Consider the following 25,410-nt stretch of genomic DNA (forward strand, 5'->3'; position numbering starts at 1 on the left):
CCTTTGAATGCTGCAATGGGAGGGAGGAGGAGAACGAGGGATTCCACTTGCAGCTACCAGGACTGAGCATGCGCTTGCTGAACACAACCTTCCTGCAACCAATGGGCTGAACATACGCAATCTGTGAGAATACAAAAGACCTAGTGAATATTGCAGGAAACCTCAGAATGATGTCCAGCACTCTGAACAATGTCCAGAAACTAAAAAAGAAAGTGTTAGTAGGGATCACTAATGAATTGGTGTCCGGAAACAAGATCTGGTAATCCAGAACACTAAAATCCAGATTACATTCCCTAGCTATCAGTCATAATTGCTAGATATTAAAATAACTTTATATGAAGGCTAGTTCCTTGATTGTTTGACCAGAGAGCAAACAGACCTGAACTGAAGCATACTGAAGGAGACTGCACCACAGAATTCATGTTCTTGTGGCTGCTTTCTGGTTGTATGTCGTTCTTCCATTGACAAGGTGGGGGAAGAAAAATTGTTTTTCTCTGTGTGGAGTTGAGCAAGAGCTTCTCAAGCATGTGGCTGCCTTGCTTGTTTCTTCTACTTAGGTTTATGGCTAACGTTATGGAAGGGGGAAAGGTTTTACCAGTTGGAGGATGCAAACCAGCTACCTCCAGAATGTGCTTTGGGCTGCTTTAACAAGCTGCACCACAGGACTATCTCGGCTGTGGCTGCTGCATTGTTTTCTGTGTTTCTTCTGCTGTTGCTGCTTTGTGAGTGCTGGGAGGACCGCTCCCTCTCCTGCCAACTCCATCCGGCCTAGGGGGGCGGGGCCTGCACTCATCGCCACAGCATAAGAGGCCAGAGAGAGGCTTCCGGGACACGGCTGCTGTTGCTGCTTTGCGAGTGCTGGGAGGACCGCTCCCTCTCCTGCCAACTCCATCCGGCCTAGGGGGGCGGGGCCTGCACTCATCGCCACAGCATAAGAGGCCAGAGAGAGGCTTCCGGGACACGGCTGCTGTTGCTGCTTTGCGAGTGCTGGGAGGACCGCTCCCTCTCCTGCCAATTCCATCCGGCCTAGGGGGGCGGGGCCTGCACTCATCGCCACAGCATAATAGGCCTGGGAGAGGCTTCCGGGACACGGCTGCTGTTGCTGCTTTGTGAGTGCTGGGAGGACCGCTCCCTCTCCTGCCAACTCCATCCGGCCTAGGGGGGCGGGGCCTGCACTCATCGCCACAGCATAAGAGGCCAGAGAGAGGCTTCCGGGACACGGCTGCTGTTGCTGCTTTGCGAGTGCTGGGAGGACCGCTCCCTCTCCTGCCAATTCCATCCGGCCTAGGGGGGCGGGGCCTGCACTCATCGCCACAGCATAATAGGCCTGGGAGAGGCTTCCGGGACACGGCTGCTGTTGCTGCTTTGTGAGTGCTGGGAGGACCGCTCCCTCTCCTGCCAACTCCATCCGGCCTAGGGGGCGGGGCCTGCACTCATCGCCACAGCATAATAGGCCTGGGAGAGGCTTCCGGGACACGGCTGCTGTTGCTGCTTTGTGAGTGCTGGGAGGACCGCTCCCTCTCCTGCCAACTCCATCCGGCCTAGGGGGGCGGGGCCTGCACTCATCGCCACAGCATAAGAGGCCAGAGAGAGGCTTCCGGGACACGGCTGCTGTTGCTGCTTTGCGAGTGCTGGGAGGACCGCTCCCTCTCCTGCCAATTCCATCCGGCCTAGGGGGGCGGGGCCTGCACTCATCGCCACAGCATAATAGGCCTGGGAGAGGCTTCCGGGACACGGCTGCTGTTGCTGCTTTGTGAGTGCTGGGAGGACCGCTCCCTCTCCTGCCAACTCCATCCGGCCTAGGGGGCGGGGCCTGCACTCATCGCCACAGCATAATAGGCCTGGGAGAGGCTTCCGGGACACGGCTGCTGTTGCTGCTTTGTGAGTGCTGGGAGGACCGCTCCCTCTCCTGCCAACTCCATCCGGCCTAGGGGGCGGGGCCTGCACTCATCGCCACAGCATAAGAGGCCAGAGAGAGGCTTCCGGGACACGGCTGCTGTTGCTGCTTTGCGAGTGCTGGGAGGACCGCTCCCTCTCCTGCCAACTCCATCCGGCCTAGGGGGGCGGGGCCTGCACTACCACTACAGTTTAGAGGACAGAGCAGCTACCGGCAGCAATGGACAAAATAGTTTTAAATGTTTTAATTGCTTTTAATTTGCAGCACCTTAAGTGGGGGTTGTTGTTTTTTATAATATTATATTATTTCATTATCTGCTGCAAATGTTAAAGATGTTTATATATATTTTAAGGTGTTTAAAGGTGCTTTTATTGTTTACTTTGTTGTACCACCGTGAATGGTGGTTTTTATCTATGTATTTTTGTTTGTTCTGTCTTGTTTTGTTTTTTGGGTTGAACATTCAGTGGGGTGGGGATTGGTTTTGTTTGGGCATAATTGTTTTTGGTTGTTTTGTTTATTATTTTGTAAATGGAGGTTAGTATGAGGCCTGGGATTGCTACCGTGGAGGGGCGAGGGAGGTATGGCGGTGGGGGCAGATGTTATAGGCGAAGGGGATCGAGATACGGATATGCTCGTACCCCTTCCAATCTGCGCCCCATCCCGAGAGACGAGGGTAGGGTGAGCAAGGATTACTCACCTCCTTCACTGGTGTTGTGCAATGCCAGGTCTATAGGCAACAAAACCGCTACCCTGCGTGATTTCTTTATCTCGCAGGGAGTCGACCTGGCTTGTGTGACGGAGACCTGGGTGCGCGAAGGGGTAACTGTTACCTTACGAGAGATGGCGCCCCCGGGTTTCTCCGTCCTCCACCAGTCACGGACTGTGGGCCGGGGGGGAGGGGTGGCAGTATTAATCCGGGAAGATTGTTCTTTCAGGGCTCTACCATCGCCATCGATCCCCGGCATTGAATGTGTTGGCCTAGTGTGGGGCTCCGAGGAGAGCTTGGCTGTCTGGCTGGTGTACCGGCCACCTAGCGCACCAGCAGCCACCCTGTCAGGCCTGCTGGAGGCGGTGGCCGGCTGGGCCTTGGAGTTCCCTAACCTATTGGTATTGGGAGACTTCAACTTCCATGCTGATGCCACTCCCTCCTCACAGGCTCTGGACCTGGTGTCTTCCATGGCGACACTAGGGCTCTCCCAGTTTGTTTCGGGCCCCACACATCAAGCAGGCCACACGCTGGATTTGATCTTTGGCGCCGGTATAGATGTGATCATGTGTCCTTCAATGAAGGTGCCATGGTCTGATCACTACGCTCTGAAAGCCAGGATTGACTTTCCACCCCCACCCTGCTTAGGTGGCGAGCCGATTTGGGCTCGCCCGCAGAGGCTGATGGACCCGGATAGATTCCGTCAAGCCTTGCGGGACCTTACTCCCCCTGGCGACTCATTGACTGAGCTTGTTGAGGGCTGGAATACCCAGCTCCTGGCAGCCATCGATGAGATCGCACCTAAGCGCCCTCTGCGACCCCGCAGAAACCGGGCTCCCTGGTTTACCGAGGAGCTTCGGAAAATGAAGCGGGACCTCAGACGGCTAGAGCGAGTATGGCGGGGTGCCCGTGACGGAGCCTCAAGAACATCTTATAGGGTTTTTATGAAAACCTATAAGATGGCAGTGAAGGCCGCTAAGAAATCTTACTTCTCGGCCTCCATTGCATCCGCTAGCTCTCGCCCGGCACAATTATTTAATATAATTCGGTCTTTAACGTCCCTTGAAGGACAGCCAAATTTAAACAACAATTTGACACACAGCTGCGAGGCATTTGCGAGCTTTTTTGCGGAGAAGGTCCTGTTGCTCCGCCATGACCTCCCTGCCAATTTGGATACAATAAAGGAACTGGAGGCCCCTCGACTGTCCTCGGGTCCAGTATTGGACCACTTTGACCGGATATCTCCAGCCGATGTGGACAGATTCCTCCAAGCTGGAAAGCCCACCACCTGTCCTCTTGACCCGTGCCCGTCCTGGCTGATTAGAGCGTGTCCAGACGAGGTGCGGGGCCCCCTGGGGGATATCATCAATTTGTCCCTTGGCACCGGGATATTCCCAGGGGAACTGAAGGAGGCGGTGGTGCGTCCGCTCTTAAAGAAAACATCATTAGATCCCTCAGATCTATCCAATTACCGCCCGGTCTCTAATCTTCCATTCCTGGGTAAGGTGATTGAGAGAGCGGTTGCTGAACAGCTTGGTAGGTTTCTGGATGAAACATCGGCTTTGGATCCATTCCAGTCCGGCTTCCGCACTGGTCATGGGACCGAGACGGCTCTGGTCGCCCTAACAGATGATCTCCGCAGGCAGCTGGATCGAGGCGGGTCGGGGCTGCTGATTCTTCTAGATCTGTCAGCAGCCTTTGACATGGTCGATCACGAACTCCTGGACCACCGCCTTGCCGACGTGGGGATCCAGGGCACAGTCCTTCAATGGCTGCGCTCGTTTCTCTCTGGTCGGGGACAGAGGGTGGCGCTTGGGGGGGGAATTGTCATCACGCCACTCCTTGGTGTGTGGAGTGCCTCAGGGTGCAATTCTCTCCCCGATGCTTTTTAACATCTTTATGCGCCCCCTCGCCCAGCTTGTCAGGAATTTTGGGCTGGGTTGCCATCAGTATGCCAATGACACCCAACTCTATCTGTTGATGGATGGCCATCCTGACTCGGCCCCAGATACACTGACCAGATGTCTGGAAGCTGTGGCTGGATGGTTACGTGGGAGCCGGTTGAAGTTAAATCCTTCGAAGACGGAGGTCCTCTGGCTGGGGCGGGACAATATGGGATTGAGGGGGCAACTCCCATCTCTTGCGGGGGTGCAATTAGTGCCAGCACCGGCCGTTAAGAGTTTGGGTGTAATCTTCGATACCTCCCTCTCTATGGAGGCGCAGATTACAGCTATAACAAAGGCGGCATTTTTTCACCTCCGCCAAGCTAAGCAGTTGGCCCCTTATCTCTCTCGTCCTGACCTAGCCACTGTGATCCATGCGACGGTCACCTCCAGACTGGATTATTGTAACTCGCTCTACGTGGGGCTGCCCTTGAGACTGACCCAGAAACTCCAGCGGGTGCAGAATGCCGCGGCGAGACTCCTTATGGGGTCTTCGCTGCGAGAGCACATTCATCCAGTATTATACCAGCTGCACTGGCTCCCGGTGGAGTACAGGATCAGGTTTAAGGTGCTGGTTTTAACCTTTAAAGCCCTATACGGCCTAGGACCCTCGTACCTACGGGACCGCCTCTCCTGGTATGTCCCACAGAGAAACCTACGGTCAGCAAATAACATCCTCAAGGTCCCAGGCCTCAGAGAGGTTAGGCTGGCCTCAACTAGAGCCAGGGCCTTCTCGGCTGCGGCTCCAACCTGGTGGAATGCTCTGTCACAAGAGACTAGGGCCCTGCGGGACCTGACATCTTTCCGCAGGGCCTGCAAGACAGAGTTGTTCCGCCAGGCCTTTGGTCAGGGCGCAGCCTGACCCCCTCCTCTGGCAACCTGCACAAAATCTTGCTTAATCGGTTGCCATCAATTTGATTTTAACTAATTTTATAATGAAATATTTTTAGAATGTATGATTATTTGATTGTTTATTTGATTGTTGTTAGCCGCCCTGAGCCCGGCTTCAGCTGGGGAGGGCGGGATATAAATAAAATTTATTATTATTATTATTATTATTATTGTCAGGGAGGAAATGTGACAGATTTGTGCCCAGCTCGGTCTATGTGGATTGGCTCCCTCAGTGTGTGGGAGATGCCACAGAAGTCCCTCATTGGTGGCCGCCAGTAGTATTTCCAGGTACATGGGGCGGGGAGAAGTACCTGTCATTTCCCCACTCTTTTTGTATTTTTGGGCTGAATGTTTCCCCCTCCTCTCCCCTCCTATGCTTTTGCAAATGTTCCACTGCCGTTATCTACAACTCTAGCATAATGCAAGTGTAGGATTTGTCTACCCATTAAGTGTGATTGTTTCTGCTAATTGACTAGCAATTTGTTTCCCCATATAGCATCTTGAGCTCATGATGAGCATGTCTTAAATCTACCCAATGTTTCTGAATGTTGTGAGCAACCTTCTAAGATAATAGTCTTTGAGCCTTTTGCAGTTTCCTCCATTTGCTGTTGTTTCAGTTGCATTGTCCTCCTCATTTCCCCTTCCTACCCCCCACTCCCACCCTGCTCCCCAGTGTTGAATTTAATATGCTGAGCTTTCTCGATAGGTCTAGTTAATCTGTCCAAAGACTGTGTGATCTTTGAAAAAGATTGGCTGTGCACTCATAATTTACAAATTGCTCCCATATATCAGACATCATCAGCTTTCTATTTTTCATATTGCAGCAAATACAAAAGGTGAAGGAGACATAAAAGGTAAAGACCCTTTGTAACATAAAACAGAATGCAAGGTTGATGTATCCTTTGCTTATTTGTGTGTGTGTGTGTGTGTGCGTGTGCAAAAGATACAATAGTCCAAGGATCTTTCTGATTGATTAAAGTATTGAAGCGTATTTTTTGCTTCATAAATAATGCTCTATTACTTTTCCTCAAAGACAAGCAAACCTTGACAGACTGACCTTTTTCAGGGCAGGGAGTTGTTTCGGTGCCATAAATTATACTGTAAAACGAGGGGAAATGCTACTGAGAAGTGTGTGACAAAATAAGATTAAAGATTACTACACACAAAAGATTGTTGTTTTATTAATGGAGTCCTGTCAGAAGGATGAAAAATCCTCAGCTTTTTACTGGATGCTGAGATCACGTCAAACAGGAAATTATGAATGCCTTTTGTAACAGGAAAACAAATGTGTCAAAACAATATACTCATTACATCTTCCCCAGCCCCACCTGGCACATTTCATGTTTTCGTTTAGAGCTGTTTCACAGTTTTTTAGTTGAAGTTTAAGAACTGGAATGCAATCCTATAAAAGTGGGACCAATTCAAAGCGCTGGTTTTGGTGTATGAAGTCCTTCATAGCTTGGGACTGCAATGCTCCAAAGAATGTCCCTTCCCCCCTAACCTAAGATCATTAGTGGAGACCCTGCTATGAGGGCTCCGTCCATCTGAAGTACAAAGGGTGACAAGGAGAGAGAGGGCCTGAAGAGGTCTGCCTGACACCTATGCTTGGGGCAGCAAGTGAAGACCATTTTGTTATTCATGCAGGCCCTTTTCCTGTTTTTAATATTAGGCATCTCAATTTTGTTTAAAAGCTGACATTATGAATTTAGTCTAGTCTGACAGTGTCTGAGCACTCTGGGGCTTTTTTGTTTTTGTTTACCCCTGTGGGATCACTGTACCCCCATTTGATGTATTCACATTTTTCATGCTGATATTGTATTTTATCTGTTTTGATATTTTATTGTATTCTTTGATTCGCCTTTTTAATTTGGCTGATTGAATTGCTATATTTTGACTACTAGAGGGTTAGGTTAAAAGGCAACTCATAAATGTAAATGATTTCTAAACTGTACAGACTGCTGTCCCGCAATATTACATGAAAGTTTGCCATCTACCTGTTTCTTCAACCACAATCTTATGGAAACACAATCACAGGTTTGGTTGGGACTCTCAGACATCATCCAACCTGTCCCCACCAATCCTATAACAATATTTAAAACAGATTTGACATTCCTTCGTGTAAAATGAACAACTTTGTGAGCATTGAATAATGACACAAATGCAAACATACACACAAACAACTTTTTCTTTAAAATTTCCCTTCACTGACTTTCAGACTAATGTCTCAGAATGGCATGATCTTATTTTGATGTGGGGGGGTAGGCAGAATGCCTGGACCCCCTTCTAATTCCTGGGTCCAGTATGGATTCAATTGCTGGAATAGCCAATCTAGCCTGGGTGATGAGCCATTAAGAAAACCAAGGAAAGGGGTATCTGTGCCAGATAATAAATGGGTGTTCCCCTTCCATCTCTTAGATAGTTAGTAGGACAAAGCAGGAGTTTTGAGGGAAAGGTTGGCTGTGATGTGACCTACTGGAAGAGAGTGCAGACATGTGTTTGGGTTTTTTAATATGGGTATTTTAGTTACTACCTTTCAGTCACGTCATCAAGTCACATAATAAAAACATGTTATAATCCCATCCAATCTATAACACATTGTTATAAATTACTTTTCAGTCATGCTCATTATTTAGACAACTGGATAAGATGGCCCTCTTATTAGTATTCATTCCAGCAAACAAACAAACAAAAATAGCCAGTTATCAGAAATGTGCTTATTATAAAAAGTACTGTAACCAACAGTAGGATGTACTTCCTAAGTCGTAAACACATTTCAAAAGACATGGCAGTTCTGGAATACAAGAGCTAAAGGCTAAGATAATGAAAATATATGATGTGAGCACCTGCAAGTTGCTATCTAATGCTAATGTGACTTTATACCCTGAGCTGGCTCCAAGCCTTTTAACTGCCCAAGGCAAACTACAATCCATGGTTGTGCTCATTCTACTCCATCACATCATTATTTTCTATAGCTTTATTTAATTTAGCATTTTTGCATCACCTTTTGATTTTTTTAAAAAAATAAAAATTTCTGGTACATCTTTTTTGCCCCCCTCCCCCCACATCTGAATGATGTAGGGTTGATACACATAGCTGGGAGTCAAATCAACAGATGCATAAAAGTTTACCATATCATATCCTATCATATCTGTACCCATGTGGGCAGGTAGTAATCGGTAACCTCGCATGAACACAGTAAGCATTATAACGCCTCCACTTTCACAGATTATTGAGAAGTTGCAGATGGGAGGAATACTGAGTTTAACCTTCTGGGTAAGATTCACCTAACATACCCTATCAATGGAAGCAAAGCTTGATCATGGATGAGATAATACCTGCAGATATTATCAAGACCTGGGAGAGAGAAAGCAGGATTCCTGAATGCCCTAACTGGCTCAAATGGATCAATAATAATAAGAAAAACTCCACTAACTACCCATTATTCACTTTTAATGAGAATTTGGCATGGCTGAGAAAAAGTGCTATGGAATACAGTTCCATATGAAATGAGCTAAAGTGAACAAGTGTGAAATAACCGTACATTCCACATTCCAAATACAGTAATCCTGTATTCTAGTTCATCTTATGTCCCAAAGTTCTTGATCATGAAATGAAAAGTACTAAAAAGATTGACAAATTGATGATATATCATTTAGTCAACTTTTGTGTCTGTAACACTAGGCATAATTTTGACCTATGCAGAACTGCTCATTTCACAGGAAAGTTCTGGTGAACAGTTTTGTGCAAATAAGGATTATGGCTTCACCCAAAAATCTTGTTACCCTGAAATCTCTTACCTTTCCCCCTGCCCCTTACAAACTATATGGAATCCCTCCCCCAAAAATGTTTACAAATAAAAATAAAATATATGTGAAAGGGAAATTTTGATAGAGCAGTGTATCATCAACATACTGAAGGCACCACACCCCCTAAATCAGGATGATTTTTCTCAGTGCTTTCATGTATATGTTAAATGGCATGGGGGAGAAAATGGAGCTCTGAGGGACCCCACATGTCAATGGCCACAGCGTTAAAAACGAATCTGCTGGCACCACACTTGCCTCTCCAAGACCGACCAGAGTCACTGTAAAATACTGCCCCCAAGCCTCATCCTAGACATGCAGTCCAGAAGCATGCCATGGTTGATGGTATCAAAAGCTGCTGAGAGGTCCAGCAGAACCAACAGAGGTACATTCCCTCTGTCCAATTCCCAGTGTAGATCATTTACCAAGGTGACCAAAGTAGTGTCTATTCCATAACCAGACCTGAGATGAATCTAATTAATCTGTCTCATCCAGGAACCCCAACATAAGTTGCATTCCATTCATCTTTCTCTGACGCTGAAAGTGGCACAAATGGCAGGATGTTTTCATGTCAGTTATGAGACATAGCACCAGGGTGTCAATCAGAAATCCTTGGAAGTTTCCTGAAAGATAGATGGAGGAATGCCAGTAAAGACATCATCTAGGTTGCCAGGACAATGTGGGGCATCTGATACCGAAAATGGGCAAAAGACTTACACACTTCTGGTCAACCCCAAGGTGATAGTGGAGGAAGTGGACATCAGGAAGATGACATACATGTCTTTTATTCCATGGCCTGTAGCTTTTCTTAATGTATGTGAAGATGTTTTATGACTCTTTGTTTGCTGTGTTTGAACAATTATATAAGCTTTTGTTCTGAAGTGCCTTGAGGCACTCTAACTGGCACATTGAGTTGAGTGAGCTCTGTCTTATTGCAATCGCTATAATAAATGTCAGGTCCCTAAATCTGGATACTGGACTTGAAATACCATAGTTTCTTTGGTTCTGTGGTTTATTTAAAAGGTGGTCCCTCACATGGGTAACAAACAAAGTGAATTCTTACCACACAAGTCCAAGTGATTTTGTCTGTGAAGTGTCATGCAAATTCTTTGCTATCCAGTTGTCTGAATTGTCATATTATGGACAATAGGCCATTGACCACCCATAATAGCTCCATTAGATGACTCTGTGCAGTTGCAAGGGTGGCAGAGAAAAATAATTTCTTTGCTGTCTCCATTACCATGGAATAGGCCTTCAACTGGCTTCTAGCTCATGTTCAGTCACGTTTCCTCCAAGCATTAATAACAATAACAAATACACACACACACACACACACACACACACACACACACACAATCTGGCTGGGTTTCCCCAGCCACTCTTTTGCCATATTTGACTTTGCTGTTTTTCAATATTCATGACTCAGGAATATAGATTGATAAATGTGCATGTACAACTCATGATAGCAGTGACTCACCATGGAGTCAGAAAAAGAACATGATTTCTCTCTCTCTCTCTCTATATATATATATATAGGCCTGCTGTTTGATGGGAAACGGATATTACTTGGATAATGACAAAAGACATTTTGATTCTGGAAATAATAAATGTCAAATCTAATATTCTATGGAGAAAAGGTTACAATTTACAAAAAAGCAAGGGAGAGAGCAAATACTCAGATCCCAAACACAACAACATAGGAGCAATGTCAGGATCTTTATTCAGAGCTTAAGAGGCAGAGGGGGTAGGTAGTGCTTAACCCTTTCCCCACTTCCTGTTCTTCTGCTCCGTATGACTTCCCCATCAGCTGCTTTCTTCTCTGTGGGGTTCCTGGTCCATGCTGACAAGGGCAAGGACATGTCTGAAACCTCATATGGGTTCAAGCTACTTGAGGGAAGCCATTTGGAGCAGAGAAAGGTGGGGGTTCCCCTCCTCTACTGTTTATCTAGTCCTGTCACCTCTGCAGCCCCACCTCCAAAGTTTTATATGGGTAATCAGGCTATAGATATGGGTAGGTATTCCTTTACATCTTGTGCTGCTAGGGACTGAACTGGCATTTCAACCATAAGAACTATTCACTCCAATACTAAGCTACAGCAACTCCTCATACAAACCAGCATTCCTTCTAGTCTTCGTTGAAATAAACATACAATCTGTGGCTAAAAGATTTGTACTTTTATCAATGCAAACCTTAATGCTCATCCTATATTTTGGCATAGGGAAAGAGAGCCACTTTCCTGTCACAGGCTGAAACCTGAAATGCATGGGCAGGTGCTCTAAGTATAGGGCATCACTTCAAAAAAAACCACATACATACAAAAACATATATCAGTGCTCAGTTATTAATAATAATAGGGAACACACACCTGCAGGTGATTCAAAGACCAGGGATCAAGAGTGAGGATAGGAAGACACCACCACAAATAGATCACAAATTAGGTGGATGCCAAGGTGAGGTATTTTTGGTCTGGTGTCTACAGAGGAAAGAAATACTGATCCTGTCTCTCTGGAAAAGATCAAAGGCACTCTGGTAATTACTCTGATCCTGAGTCCTGCTGCCTCTGATAAAGGCATGAAAGCATAAACTGGATGTTAGGAGAACCAAGGGAGGATCTGGAGAGAAATCATTGGCATCAGTGACACATTGGAAGGCTGGCTAGGATCCACCAATCCACTTTCATAGTGGTTGGATGCACAGTGTTGAGTGCATCTAAGCCACCACACACATTCCTACCCCGGATGTCTCACTTCAAGTGAAGTTTCTCCACAGATAAGAAACAGCAGGTGCCCCTTCATAGCATCAGGAGAGATTCACTGGGTTTCTTACTTTTGCACTCCACCTTTCTCTGTAGCTCCATCTGCAAGTCAGAAGATTCAAGCCAGGAGATCCAACAGTGCTTTCTTTAATGTAAGTGTGCTAGGCTTTCCCAGTGATGGTGTCCTGACTTTTGAATATCCTCCCAGGAGAGGTGCATCTGGTGCCTACTTTACAAAAAAACACACCAAAAAACCAACAACCCAGGCACTAGGTTAAGAAATACTTATCTACCCAGACATGCTAAAGCGAATGCAATATCTCAGTGTACATTGCACGCTTTTACATTAGTTTTACACTGCCCTGAAATCTGATCTGATAGAAGGTTTATTGGACCAAGACTATAACGTCTGAGCCAGTCCTAAGTGGCAAATGTTGATGTGCGCAAGGTAGTTGGGCCACACAAAATACTGCCTTCCTCTTTCCATCCTCTGGGTATGCAAAGAAATGTTTCTTTTCATAAGGTAATAACTTTACACACACACACATTATTGCATGGTGTACATGTGTGGAAATAGGCAATATAAAAATTGTTATGAAATTTTCAGTAACCAGCATTTAATCCTTGGCTCCTTGCTTATTACAAAATGTTATTTTAAAAATGGTACTATTGCTTATTATTGCATGAGCATGTAAGCTGAAGTCCAATATAAACTCGAGGGGGAAATGAGCACTAGAAGAATGTATATTTGTTTAATGTTCAGCTACAGCTTATGCTGCCTTCCCAAGACATTTGTTCCTGCTTTACATACCGCAGCCAACCAGGTATCTATCTCACAGTATTTGGCAACTTCCAATTTTTCCAAAATATTATCTGGATAAATGGAAGCAGGGAGAAGTTTAGGTAATTAAAGGGTTGCATTGTAATATTAGGGATAGCTGGTCCAATCACTACCTTGTTTTCTATAACTAGAGTTTCATTGGTTCCAAAATATTTGCTCTAAATAAGTTAGTAATATGAACAGGATAGATATTCAAACAGCTTTCATAGGTACAATCCATTTAATTTCCTCACATTTGTTCAGCAAAATAATAATAATATTCAACCTCCCTTTATTTTATATACTGTTATAAGTTTGAAGGTGCTAAATGCCTGGGTTTAGTTAAAGTTGGGATATAATTAGAACTTGTATGTTAAAATGAAGTCAGAACTTGCTTCAAGACAGATATAAAACAAATAATGTTACAGCCAAATAGTTGTGTAATATCATGCACAGGCAAAACATCTTAGAAATATTAATTTCTTCAATCCAGAGGTAAAAAGCAAAAGCTCTGTCTCTCCAAACAGCCTCCATTAGCCCAAGGGCTGTTTTCCTGGAGAGAGATTAAGCACACGTCCTTTCTTCTCGGATGCTTCAGAGCAAGACCAACTAACACACCCAAAATGAAGATCTGCAATGTGATCTAAGTAGCCCTGTGAGAGCTAGCAAAGATACATTCTCAACTAAGTATTGAACTTTTGTTTAGCTCGATGGAACTTTCCATACCATGCTTTCAGCAATATGCATACAGACATACACAGAGTTGTTTTCCATTTCAATGTACAATTAAACAACTGCACTTAACAAGAGAGACAGTACGGTACTTTTTGCTGTTAAGCTGCAAAGCTGCAGTTCAGAGAGGAACAGAAACCTCTTGGGGAGTAATGATGTGGACTTCTCCATGTAGGCCTTAGATTGTATATATGTGTTAATAAACCACATGTCATAAAGACAACACAGTCTCTGCTGTGCCTCGTTGTCCCAAAGGACACATAGACCCTGGTTAAGTGTGCCTGGTACCCCTGAAATCTCACACCGCTCAGAGATTGGGGTGGCGTGCAACATTATGTTTGAACTCTCAGAGGCTGCTGTGTTACATTCTAACAAGAATATGGCAGGATTATTTTCATAAGATTTCTTTGGCTCTGTCAAAAAAATTATGTCCGCTGAAAACTGAACAGTTACTATGAGTTGCTGCCAGATAACACACCAGGCTTCATTTCTGTTTTGTTCCAAAAGACTCTATGTGTCTGGATAGCATCATAAAGTCCAGCTTTGTTCTACTGATATATTAACTTAGCATGGCCTATGGAAGAATTGTGAGGAAGCTGCTCAGAGGGGGGTTGGGGGGGAATACTGGTTGATTTGTGGTTTCTCTGGCTGGGAAGAAAAGTGTAGCATGTAATTCTGGGTAAACGTATATCAGCTGTATTTCTTGCTATAAATATTAATGTTGTTAGAACTAAATTACAAACATGAATGGCACTTTATTGCATCAGACTCCTATATTAAAAACCCTTATTTAGAATGCAGATGCATGTAATGTAACTGCAATCAAGTAGACAGGTTTAAGCCTTTGTGTGTTTTGGTATTACAGGCAAATTCTGAGTTTGGCACATGGGATTCAGTACCTAGACCTCTCTCTACAACTCAGTAAGCATGCAGTCTTAGACAAGCATCTGTGAGGGTGGGGGCAAAACCTGACACAGCTGGAAAGAAGCGTTTACTGAAATGGATTACTAGGCTGAACAAGAAAGCTGGTTTCAAATGAAAAGGTATACACCTATTCCACTGAGTAAATGGCAAAACTTCCCCAAAATGTCCAGCTAGGAGTATAGCATCTAGATCAAAGGAAGTAATAGTGCCACTGTATTCTGCTCTGGTCAGACCTCACCTGGAGTACTGTGTCCAGTTCTGGGCACCACAATTCAAGAAGGACACTGACAAACTGGAACGTGTCCAGAGGAGGGCAACCAAAATGGTCAAAGGCCTGGAAACGATGCCTTATGAGGAACGGCTAAGGGAGCTGGGCATGTTTAGCCTGGAGAAGAGGAGGTTAAGGGGTGATATGATAGCCATGTTCAAATATATAAAAGAATGTCACATAGAGGAGGGAGAAAGGTTGTTTTCTGCTGCTCCAGAGAAGCGGACACGGAGCAATGGATTCAAACTACAAGAAAGAAGATTCCACCTAAACATTAGGAAGAACTTCCTGACAGTAAGAGCTGTTCCTCTTACTGGAATTTGCTGCCAAGGAGTGTGGTGGAGTCTCCTACTTTGGAGGTCTTTAAGCAGAGGCTTGACAACCATATATCAGGAGTGCTCTGATGGTGTTTCCTGCTTGGCAGGGGGTTGGACTCGATGGCCCTTGTGGTCTCTTCCAACTCTACGATTCTATGATTCTATGATTCTACTCTTGCGCTTCTTCTATACCTGCATGTCTTGCTAGCATGTGATGTGAAATGACGGCAATGCAGCCTACCTAAGAGGCATTTCTCTGCATACACATTCACCTTCATATTTGGAAAGGTGGGGATCACAAACCCTTGGAAGTTGCAAAAATATTTGTTTTAATTAATTATTTATTTACTTCCATTTATGAATTACTTTCTATGAAACAACTCAAAGCGACTTAACAACAGTAGGTTAGCAGAGCTATCGTGTTGCATACAGTTCAATAATTTCTTATATAAAAACCATTTCAGATCCAACACAGATATAGGGTATGATAATTAAAAACAAAAAAACTAGAGGGAAACTGCTCCAGGAATTGGTACTTGTAGCATGTTGGTGATCTCACAGGAGGTAGCCAATAGGTACCATCATGCCCAACAAGCATGAAATATGAAAAATCATATAATTTTACCCCAGAACTTGTTTCAGGAAGAATGTCTGTGCTTGTTTTCAGGGCTCAAAGATGGTATCAAGCCACTTCTGCAATGGTTTTAAAAATATTAACCTGTCTTCATGCTAAGGCTTCATCCTCTGTCTCATTGTAACTTGTCTCACTGAGCTTGAAACAATCATGCTATTTGGAAAGGCTGGATAGCTTCTAAGTCAGTACATAGCTGCCCAAGGAAAAAGACATCTAGTGAAGACATTATTCCCATTATTATTCTAATATAACTATAGCCATAAAGATTAACACAGTTGGCAGCGGTATCAAGAGAAACACCACCAGGCAAAGGTCAGGAGTGCAGAGGTACAACATGGAAGTTGAATACATATTAGTAGTCAGGATTCCTTACAACTTTAGTAAATGCCAAGTCTCACACAAGTGTTTATGTGCAGTATTCTGGATGAGGCACTCTTAAATAGCTCACACTTCTACCTGTCCTAGCACCTTGCCACTTTTGAACTGATCACTTGCAGCTTGGTGATGCAGGGCACGAAATTTCTGGATCATGCAATGGAAGGGAAGTTCTCATACTGTAGCGTACTATTTGCTGCTGTTATGGGGTGGGGCACCCTGAGGATTCATTACTTCTGGACAAGCATCCAGAGGCCACATTTCCAGGTGTAAGTGGCCACAGGCAAAAGTGGGCAGAGGAACAGTTGTAAAGCTTACTTTTGTATGGTAGGCTGGTTTCTACACACTCTCTCACATACCCCTCACTAGGACCAGGCAAACACTGTCAGAGTTAGGGACATACCCCAGCCGAATAAAAGCACCCAAGGGTGGTGAAAAGCAGAATTGATTAGAGGTGTGGCCTGGGGAGATGTAGTGTGGCTGGGGAATGGGTGCAGTGTGGCAAAAGTCCCACAAGTCAGAGAAACTTAGAAAAAGGCATTTGGTACTATTACACTATGCCATGCTATAGTATATCATATAGAAATGGTTTGGACCTCAGAGGCAGCACAATTTCTTAAATTGCACCCCTTTTTCCTTCTGCATTGTGTGCCCCCCCCTTCCCTTTCATTTAAGAGATTTGTCTTCTTAGTTGCTGAGTAACCCAGGTAGGAGAAAATGAGCTAGATACTATTCATTTTTATGTGCTATCAAAAATGTTATATTCCAATTACCTGGCCTGAGGCCTTCATCTGGCCTGCAGAGAGTTTATTACTGATGATGATGCATAGAAGGGAAAGAACCCAGCTTGACTCTCCGATATCTGGTTCAAGCTCTGGGGAAGGTGGTACATTTATATTTGTATATGAATATATCTGAATTAGAGGTAACTGAGAGACTATCAAGATACATCACAATGACTCTGGGCCTGCCTATTGGGGCTTTATGTCTGTAACATTTATTTTATCACAGACTGTGCCTTCAGGCTTAAAAGAAGCTTTTTATGAAAGAGAGAGAGAGAGAGAGAGCGCTTATTTCATAGCCATTGCTATTAGCTGCATAAAACTACAAAGATCCATGACAAGCTTGGAGCATCAGTTGTCATTAACCTCTGAAATAATAAATGCACTGTAAATCAACCCCAGGAGGGGTGGAAATATAAAGCATAGATTGAATATTTTAGTTCTGCATAATAATACTCAGTTTAGTCTTCAATATAAATGTATCCAAAACAATCAAGAAGTATTTGCATACAGGCAGGGATCCTCCAGCTCTCAGCATCAGGCCCTGCCCTTGTTCAATCCCACTGGATTCAATGGAGGGAAATTTATTTTACTGTTATTTCTGATTAAATTGACACCTCAGCTTTTCTCCAAGGGCCCCAAAGTGGTATGCATGGGTCTTCTTCCCTATTGAGCTCACAACCATGTGAGAAAGATTAAACTGAGAGACAGTGACTGGCCCAATGTCACCCAGTACTCTTTTTGGCTGAGTGAGGATTTGAATTCTGCTCTCTAAGGTCCTAGTCTGCCACTCTAACCACTATGCCACACTGGTTCTCAGTGTGGTCAGTATACTCCCACCATGCTTGTGAGTGTGTTTGTCCAATGAATCCTAGGCATCCTCCACCATGTCTCCATGCTCTGTTTTCAGATGAGCCACCAGCCAGACTTGGCCTGTGGAGCCTTTTGGTCAATTGGCTCTGATGCAGGTCAGGAGAAGCCCCAGAACTGTGCAGAAGGAGAATGGGGGGATTGTTCCATTTGGCAAAATGAAATGCTTGAACATAGGGAACTGTTTTTCATAGCACAATCTTGAACTCTATCCCTTCTGTCCCTGAATAAGGTCTGGGCTGGGCCTATATTTAATAAGCATATATAATATTTATATAAGGAATGCATATCAGTTCACGTTATGTACATGCTGAGGCAAGGTAGCTCTGGGAGTAGGTAGATGAGGTGTGTTAGGGATAAAGAACTGCAACTCTCCTGCCACATCCCTTTGTCCAGCATGTGAACAAAGCTGAAGAGCACTGAAAAAAATTGTGAATGCCATTTTATTTTCAAATAGCATCAATTCTATCATACACATGTTGCAAACTCAGGTTTCTTAGGTAAAGGTAAAGGTAAAGGTACCCCTGCCCGAACGGGCCAGTCTTGACAGACTCTGGGGTTTGTGCGCCCATCTCACATCTATTGGCCGGGGGCCAGCGCTGTCCGAAGACACTTCCGGGTCACGTGGCCAGCGTGACAACGCTGCTCTGGCGAGCCAGAGCCGCACACGGAACGCCGTTTACCTTCCCGCTGGTAAGCGGTACCTATTTATCTACTTGCCCCCGGGGGTGCTTTCGAACTGCTAGGTGGGCAGGCGCTGGGACCGAGCAGCGGGAGCGCACCCCGCCGCGGGGATTCGAACCGCCGACCTTTCGATCAGCAAGCCCTAGGCGCTGAGGCTTTAGCCCACAGCGCCACCCGCGTCCCTAAAGGTTTCTTAGGAGGATGTATCAATTGGGTTCACTCTTTTTAGGGGGAAAGAAAGAAGGCATTTCTTTTTCCTCCTAGTGTCTGGTAATCGCTTCTGTTGAATAGGTGATTTCATTGCCTTCTCAAACTATTTGTAATTCTAGGACAATTGCCAATGGTGCTCCCCACCTCCCTAACTATTCAAAGCGATCATTCAAACCTTGTTTACACAGAGTCTGCCAGACAAAACATTCACCTGAAATACAGTCATTCTTTTTTGGTGGTCAACATCAAAAGTGTTAAAGTTTTTTTTTTAATCGAAATTAATAGGAAATTGCCACCATCCATCATTTTTAATACAACTGATATTCATATCCACTGGGGAAATATATGAAAAGACAAATATCCATGTTGCTTAAGGTTGATCTCAAGGTCAATCAAAATGATCCACAGGAAACATTTACAGGCAGCTGAAATTGCTTATAATTTGTCAGTAATCTTTGGAGCAGTCTATTGTAGATAAGTTGTGTCTCAATAATTTGGAGTGGCCAACATGAGTTCTGATTCAAAGAGACAGGCTTTGAGGAGGTTAAATGAAAGAGAACGTGTTTATGTAATCTTAAGCCTCACAAGGCGGGGAGATCAGTTGTAGACATCTCCCAGTAGTCTTTTCTTGCGCACTGGGTTTGATGCTCTAGTTTAATACCAGATTACAGAGCCATAACCTTGTACTTCTCTGTTTTCCCAAAATAAAATACAGTGTTTTGAAAAGGTGTCATTTTCTGGTGTGCGACAGATCCATCAACTGAGCATTTCCAAGAAACATTGCCCAACAAAACCAGAGTGAATTTTTAAAACTGGGATCTTCATCCATTTTTACAGTGTGTTTTGGAAATGTCAAGATTTAAGATTTTTCCTTCTTATGAAATGAGAGGCTAGTACCATACAAACTGAACTCCAAGTAAAGCCAGCTTACTGTATAATGTCCAGTGCTTTTTTTCTGGCGGTACTCAAGGTTACAAAGTGCCTTATTTTTCTTTTCAAATCTTGTGATAAGGTAAACGGAGGACTGGGAGAGCAAGCAAGCAAAGGGGGTTTGTGAAAAGCAGCAGGCTGAGGCGGCGGTGAGGAAAAGGAAGCCCCTTTTCAGGGCTGCAGTAGCCACTCCCAGTCAACAGGTTGCACAGCTCCCCCTCAGCTGCCTGCAGTGCACACTCTCCCCCTGGACATGCTGTTGTGCCACTGCCTCACTGCCGCATGAGTGGCCAGGCGGGCGCAAGGGCCACTTCCCTTTCATCTCTGCTTGCTCTTTTCATGCCTGCAAGAATGGGGAGAGGGAGAGGGGGGGAGAGAGAAGGGGGAGGAGGCAGCTGCCTCTGCTGCTAGCGCCGCTGTCCTCCATTTTGTGGCTGGAGCAAGCCATAGAGACAAGCGCAGGTGGTGTTGCTGGTGGCTGGGAGGAGCGGAAGGGGGGAGAAGGAGATGAGGGAGGGTAGGATGCTGGGTGGGTGTGAAGAGCAGACAGGGCAGGGTGGGGGAGGGGTTGAAGAAGGGGAAGGGGCGCAAAGAGGGGCTTTAATTAATTGAGGGGGGACAGGAGAGATTGTGTGTATGAGAGAGAGAAAAGGTGGGGGGGAAGGAACATGGTGAGTATTAGGCACCTAGGGGGGAAAGCACTGCTAATGACTGTACCAACAATGACACCTCTGAAAAATATGAGGTTATTATAGGTTTACACGGAGTTGTCAAGAGGACCTAACATATAGCATTTAGAACTGAGGTGTTACTTTCTGTTTCTTTTACTCATTTCAGTTGTTAATGAGCTATTGCAAGAAAAAAGCTTCACAGTTCTGACACAATTACAATTTGGAGGATAAACAAAGTTGTGGTGTGTACAGCATGGCTGTGGAATGTGTGGCCCTCCAAATGCTACTGCACTCCAACTCCCATCAGCGGTCCACACCGTCAATGGTCAGGGATGATAGGAACTGTAGTCCAGCAACATCTGCAGGGCTTCTGATTCCCCACCCCTCATATACATACATACATACAGAGAGAGAGAGAGAGAGAGAGAGAGAGAGAGAGAGAGGTTTTACATTTTATTGAGCTGTCTGGATAACAAAAATTATAACACAATGAAGTGTGACACTTGAAAAACATTTTGCAGATCCTATACAGTGGTACCTTGGGTTAAGAACTTCATTCGTTCTGGAGGTCCGTTCTTAACCTAAAACTGTTCTTAACCTGAGGTAACACTTTAGCTAATGGGGTCTCCCAATGCCGCCGCGTGATTTCTGTTCTCATCCTGAAGCAAAGTTCTTAACCCGAAGTACTATTTCTGGGTTAGCGGAGTCTGTAACCTGAAATGTCTGTAACCTGAAGTGTCTGTAACCCAAGGTACCACTGTACTTTGAAATAATTTACCCTGGCCATTGACATATATCTATCCATCTTGACTATCAATTATTTGTTTAAGTTAGTTTAATGTTGTATATTTACATTGTTCTACCCCACCCTGGCTATACCTTTATGGCAAAGGGCAGGTAATAAATCAAATTAAGAATAATAACAGGTGATTTATCTGAACGTACAAAATATTTTGGGCTCGATGCACCCAAATTCTGTAAGTTTAAAGTCCCTTCTTTAAATTAGTCAGGACAAAATCCTTTCTCAGGGATTCTAAAAAATAAGAGTTTGGATTTGATATCCCGCTTTATCACTACCCCAAGGAGTCTCAAAGCGGCTAACATTCTCCTTTCCCTTCCTCCTCCACAACAAACACTCTGTGAGGTGAGTGGGGCTGAGAGACTTCACAGAAGTGTGACTAGCCCAAGGTCACCCAGCAGCTGCATGTGGAGGAGCGGAGACATGAACCCGGTTCACCAGATTACGAGACTACCGCTCTTAACCACTACACCACACTGGATTCTAAAGTAATGCATTGGGGACTGAAACTGTGAAGAGGATGGGGTCAAATGCACTGCCCCTGCCCACAATATATTTGCATGCACCTGCTCCCTCCCAAATTTTCTATGTTGAGACGGAAAGTCTGTAAAGTACTTTTAAGTGTATTCAGCGGACTGTTCATGAAAGCTGCATTATCTAACCCTTCCACTCAGTGGGAGGGTTGGATCTGCTCCCATCACTTGCTCAGTTGAAGTCCTCACATGTTCTTTTTTTATATATGTATGAAGGGGTCTTAAAACTTTATGTGGTTTGAGGCTTCTGTTTTTACTCCACAACTCAGATTTCAAATAATACCCACCAAATAGCAAAATTATTCAAAGGAAATTAAATCAATATAATAATTTCCAACCTTCCTGAGACTGAGAAACATAGAATTATCAAAGTATGTTCTGGAGGCTTTTTTCTTCTTCTTCTTCCTTCAACAGAGAAGTTTGCCAATAAAAAAAATTAATGATCTTTTCTGACTAGCAATCTTGCTATATCAAATTGAATCGCTGCACACAGATAACTGTACCTTTGATCTTTTCAGAGGTAGCATTGTCAATTACCTTTTGCATTTCAGTTCATCTGAAATGGGGTACAGGAAACCATTTTGGTCTCATTTTGATCATGAGTTATATAAATGATATGAAGAATTTCAATCTTTTTCTTATATTAAACAACCCCCTTCCTCATATTCCTGGAGTTAAATCATTAACATTTAGAAATGTGAAACGACAGCACTCTGATTCAGTCTTTTCTAATTGGTACAGAGTTACTTCCAAACAGTGCCTTTTGCATGAAGCTCCATTTCATACAAACTGACAACTTGATCACTCTGATGTTGTAGCATTAACTTGTTTTTTTGGCAGGATGACATTTGGCAAGATGGCCTGTCTTGTAGCATATATATATGTGGATAGAGCAAGAGAGAAAGGGAGTATTTGTTTGGGTTTTATTCCTAATCCTAGCAAAGTGGAATACTGTTCACTTACAGAGTGAGCAAATAAGACCTTTTATTGAAAGCATTCATTAAGACTCATGTTGCACAAATGCTACCTTAATGGGAACGTTCTGGTATTGCTTTTTGTTTTCATTGCACAAATGTGGGTTCTGGGAGAAGGCACATTGGCTACTTATAGACTCTCTCTCTCTTTCTCTGTCTTATGATTTATTTAAGTAATTATTGCTCCATCCTAAGAATTGCTGTGCCAGCAGATAAGGTGCTTAAAATGGGGCATGGGCCCACAAACCCAAAAGCAGGCTCTTACAGCCAAAATTAATATAGCTGTTGTTATTATTCCTATACACCATGCCCGCTCCTTAGTGTTGGTTTCTGTTTCCCTCACTGAGCAGCAGCTGATAGTCACAAGACTATGTTTTCATTCCACAGTTCAGTTACTGTTGGGTTCCCACGGGAAAGGGAGACGGGATGTGACGTTCACTGGTTTCCTGTATCCTTTGTTCTGTCGTCATTGGTGTGTCTATAGGGTTAGCATCCATCAGGTTTAGTTTGCTTAACACATCAGCAATTTTCCGTGACCGGTGTACTAGAATATTACCAAGATGGTAATGGTCTTTCAGACCTGTGAATTAGGCGTAAGTCTTCAACACTTAGTACTTACTCCTGCCTTCCACAGCTCCATATGCCTGTTCCATTCACAGCATCACAGTACACTGTATAACAATTGTATCAGAAATGGCAGAAAATTGAGAAGAAGGGAATAGAGCTGGTGGGGGAAATTCAGGGAGGAAATTCAGGTGGACATGAGGCTTGTGACTCTTGCCCATAAATCTTTAGATGAATGACATGTGCAGAGGCGATAAAAGGTCTGGGAGTTAAGTGCAGGTGTTTCCCCATTTGCACGGGGGTTACATTGCAGCCCCAGTGCATATAAGTGAAATCATGCAAAATGGGGAGCCCCCTCTAAAAAACCTCTAAACACCCTTTTTTCCTGCTCTCCAGCTCTCTCTCCATACAACTGTCACTTCAACGTGCGTACTGCCTTGCCCCTGCGATTGAGGGGGCCCAGGGCCACAATGTGTGTGCATGACATCAACATGCCTCGTGGTGTGCTCATGCTGTGTACACATGTCCTATGACATGCTGCTGTCACAGGTGTACCCTGTGGGGAGTTTGGATGTATCGTGCAGACACCCTGTGGCTGGTGTGCATGATGTGAGCATGCCCTGCAGTGTGTATGAATGGCTGCTGAGGAATTTTGAGGGTGCCCAGGCTCTTCACTGATTGGAGGGAGGCAGAGCCCCTCCCCCCTGCCCCACTCTGCACACCTGCTCTTCAACTAGAATTCAACCTCTGGGGCTAGCAGGAAGCTGGAGAATGTGCAAGAAAGTGGTGCTGGTGGCTGCTGCTGCAGTACCCCACACATCAGCTGTTAGGCAGGGAGGCTGAGCAGCCTAAACAAAGCCACACTGCGCCTCAAGTCTCTTCAGGGCGTCTTCTGCCCATGCTGATGCCCTCTTTGGGCTTCAGGGAAGGTCTTATCATGAGTCACAAGGATTCTTCAGCTCTCTCCTGCCGTTTCCTGGTATGATTCTATTTATTCAATTATTTCCTGTCACTGTGCCAAGGCCTGACAGAACTGTAGGGCCAAGCCCACCGCACCTTCCCATGGACTACTTAAGACCTGTGCATCCTGAGGGGAGGCAGAAGCAAGAGACCCCCTCACCTCGGCACTTGTGTCAATAGTTGGCCTGAGAGGACTCCACTGCTCTAGATTTGCTTTATTAATCTGTTTGCTTTAGGATGTTAAAATTGCGAGCTGCCCTGGTTGTCTTGGCAGGAAGGTGGTACATAAATGCAGCCAATCAATCAATCCATCAATCAGTTAGGCATTATCTGGAGAAGTAGCTACTTTCAGGACTGAATTTTGTGCCCTTCCCTGTCCTGAGAATTTCCAACACCACTTCTTTTCCAGCTGCCTCATGCTGAGAGCGGAATTATTTTTTGCTTCTATAATCTGCTGCGGAACAGACACTGTTTCTGATACAATCCTTGCTGAGCGCTGTGTTTGCTCACTTGAAGAGAGGATCAGTTAGCCAGAGCCAGGTTCATTGTCTTTATTTGTATGGGGTGCACTGTATGATGAAAGTCAGCAAGCAGCATTCAGAGTCACTGCTGTTATGTTGGTTAAGGCCTTCATAAATCCTATCAAGGAAGTGTGAAAGCACTCTGCCTTGTTGTCTGCTGTTTCCAGGAACACTGACATGTTGCATTAGCCTCTTCCAAACACTAACCAACATTTACAGTGCATGTATTTGCACTGTAAGTGCTGTGTGCATGTGTTGTGTTGCGCAGTCTTGATTTAGTACAGTGGTTAGTCTTTTTTCTTTTCTTTTTGCTTGTCCAAAACAATATGTTTAAAGACAGTTGCAATCACATGTGTTGTGATGATTAGGTAATTAGTGGCTGAACTCAGATGAGTCATGGAAGCAGAGAGGAAAAGATAATGGGTGGTATGCAGAGCTCTCTCCTATGATGATGGGAGGAATGGAAATGGGAAAGAGATAATTTCCAGCAAACCCCCACCTGCCAAAAAACACACACAAAAACCCCCACTTCTCGTCTAAGGAATCCAGAGGAAGAGAGAATTGCTGAGAATTGACTCTCACCTCCTCCACTGATGGATACCTTCCATAAACAGACCAACTTGCTCAAAACGCAAGCAAATTTCATAGCTATGCTTTCCCCTGAGATTCCATCTTGGTTCCACAGACTTGAACGGCAACATAGAAATTTCTTGAATGAATGAAATGTCTTCCCAGCTGGTGGTCACCAGTCAGTTACAGCCCTTCGAGTTGTCAAATGTTTTCTCCTTATAAAACCTCCTGATGCAACTCAGGAAGTGAGGTTTTTCCTTTATCCACCCTCAACAA

Source organism: Podarcis vaucheri (assembly GCF_965113315.1).
Source record: "Podarcis vaucheri genome assembly, chromosome: 8".
NCBI lineage: Eukaryota > Metazoa > Chordata > Lepidosauria > Squamata > Lacertidae > Podarcis > Podarcis vaucheri.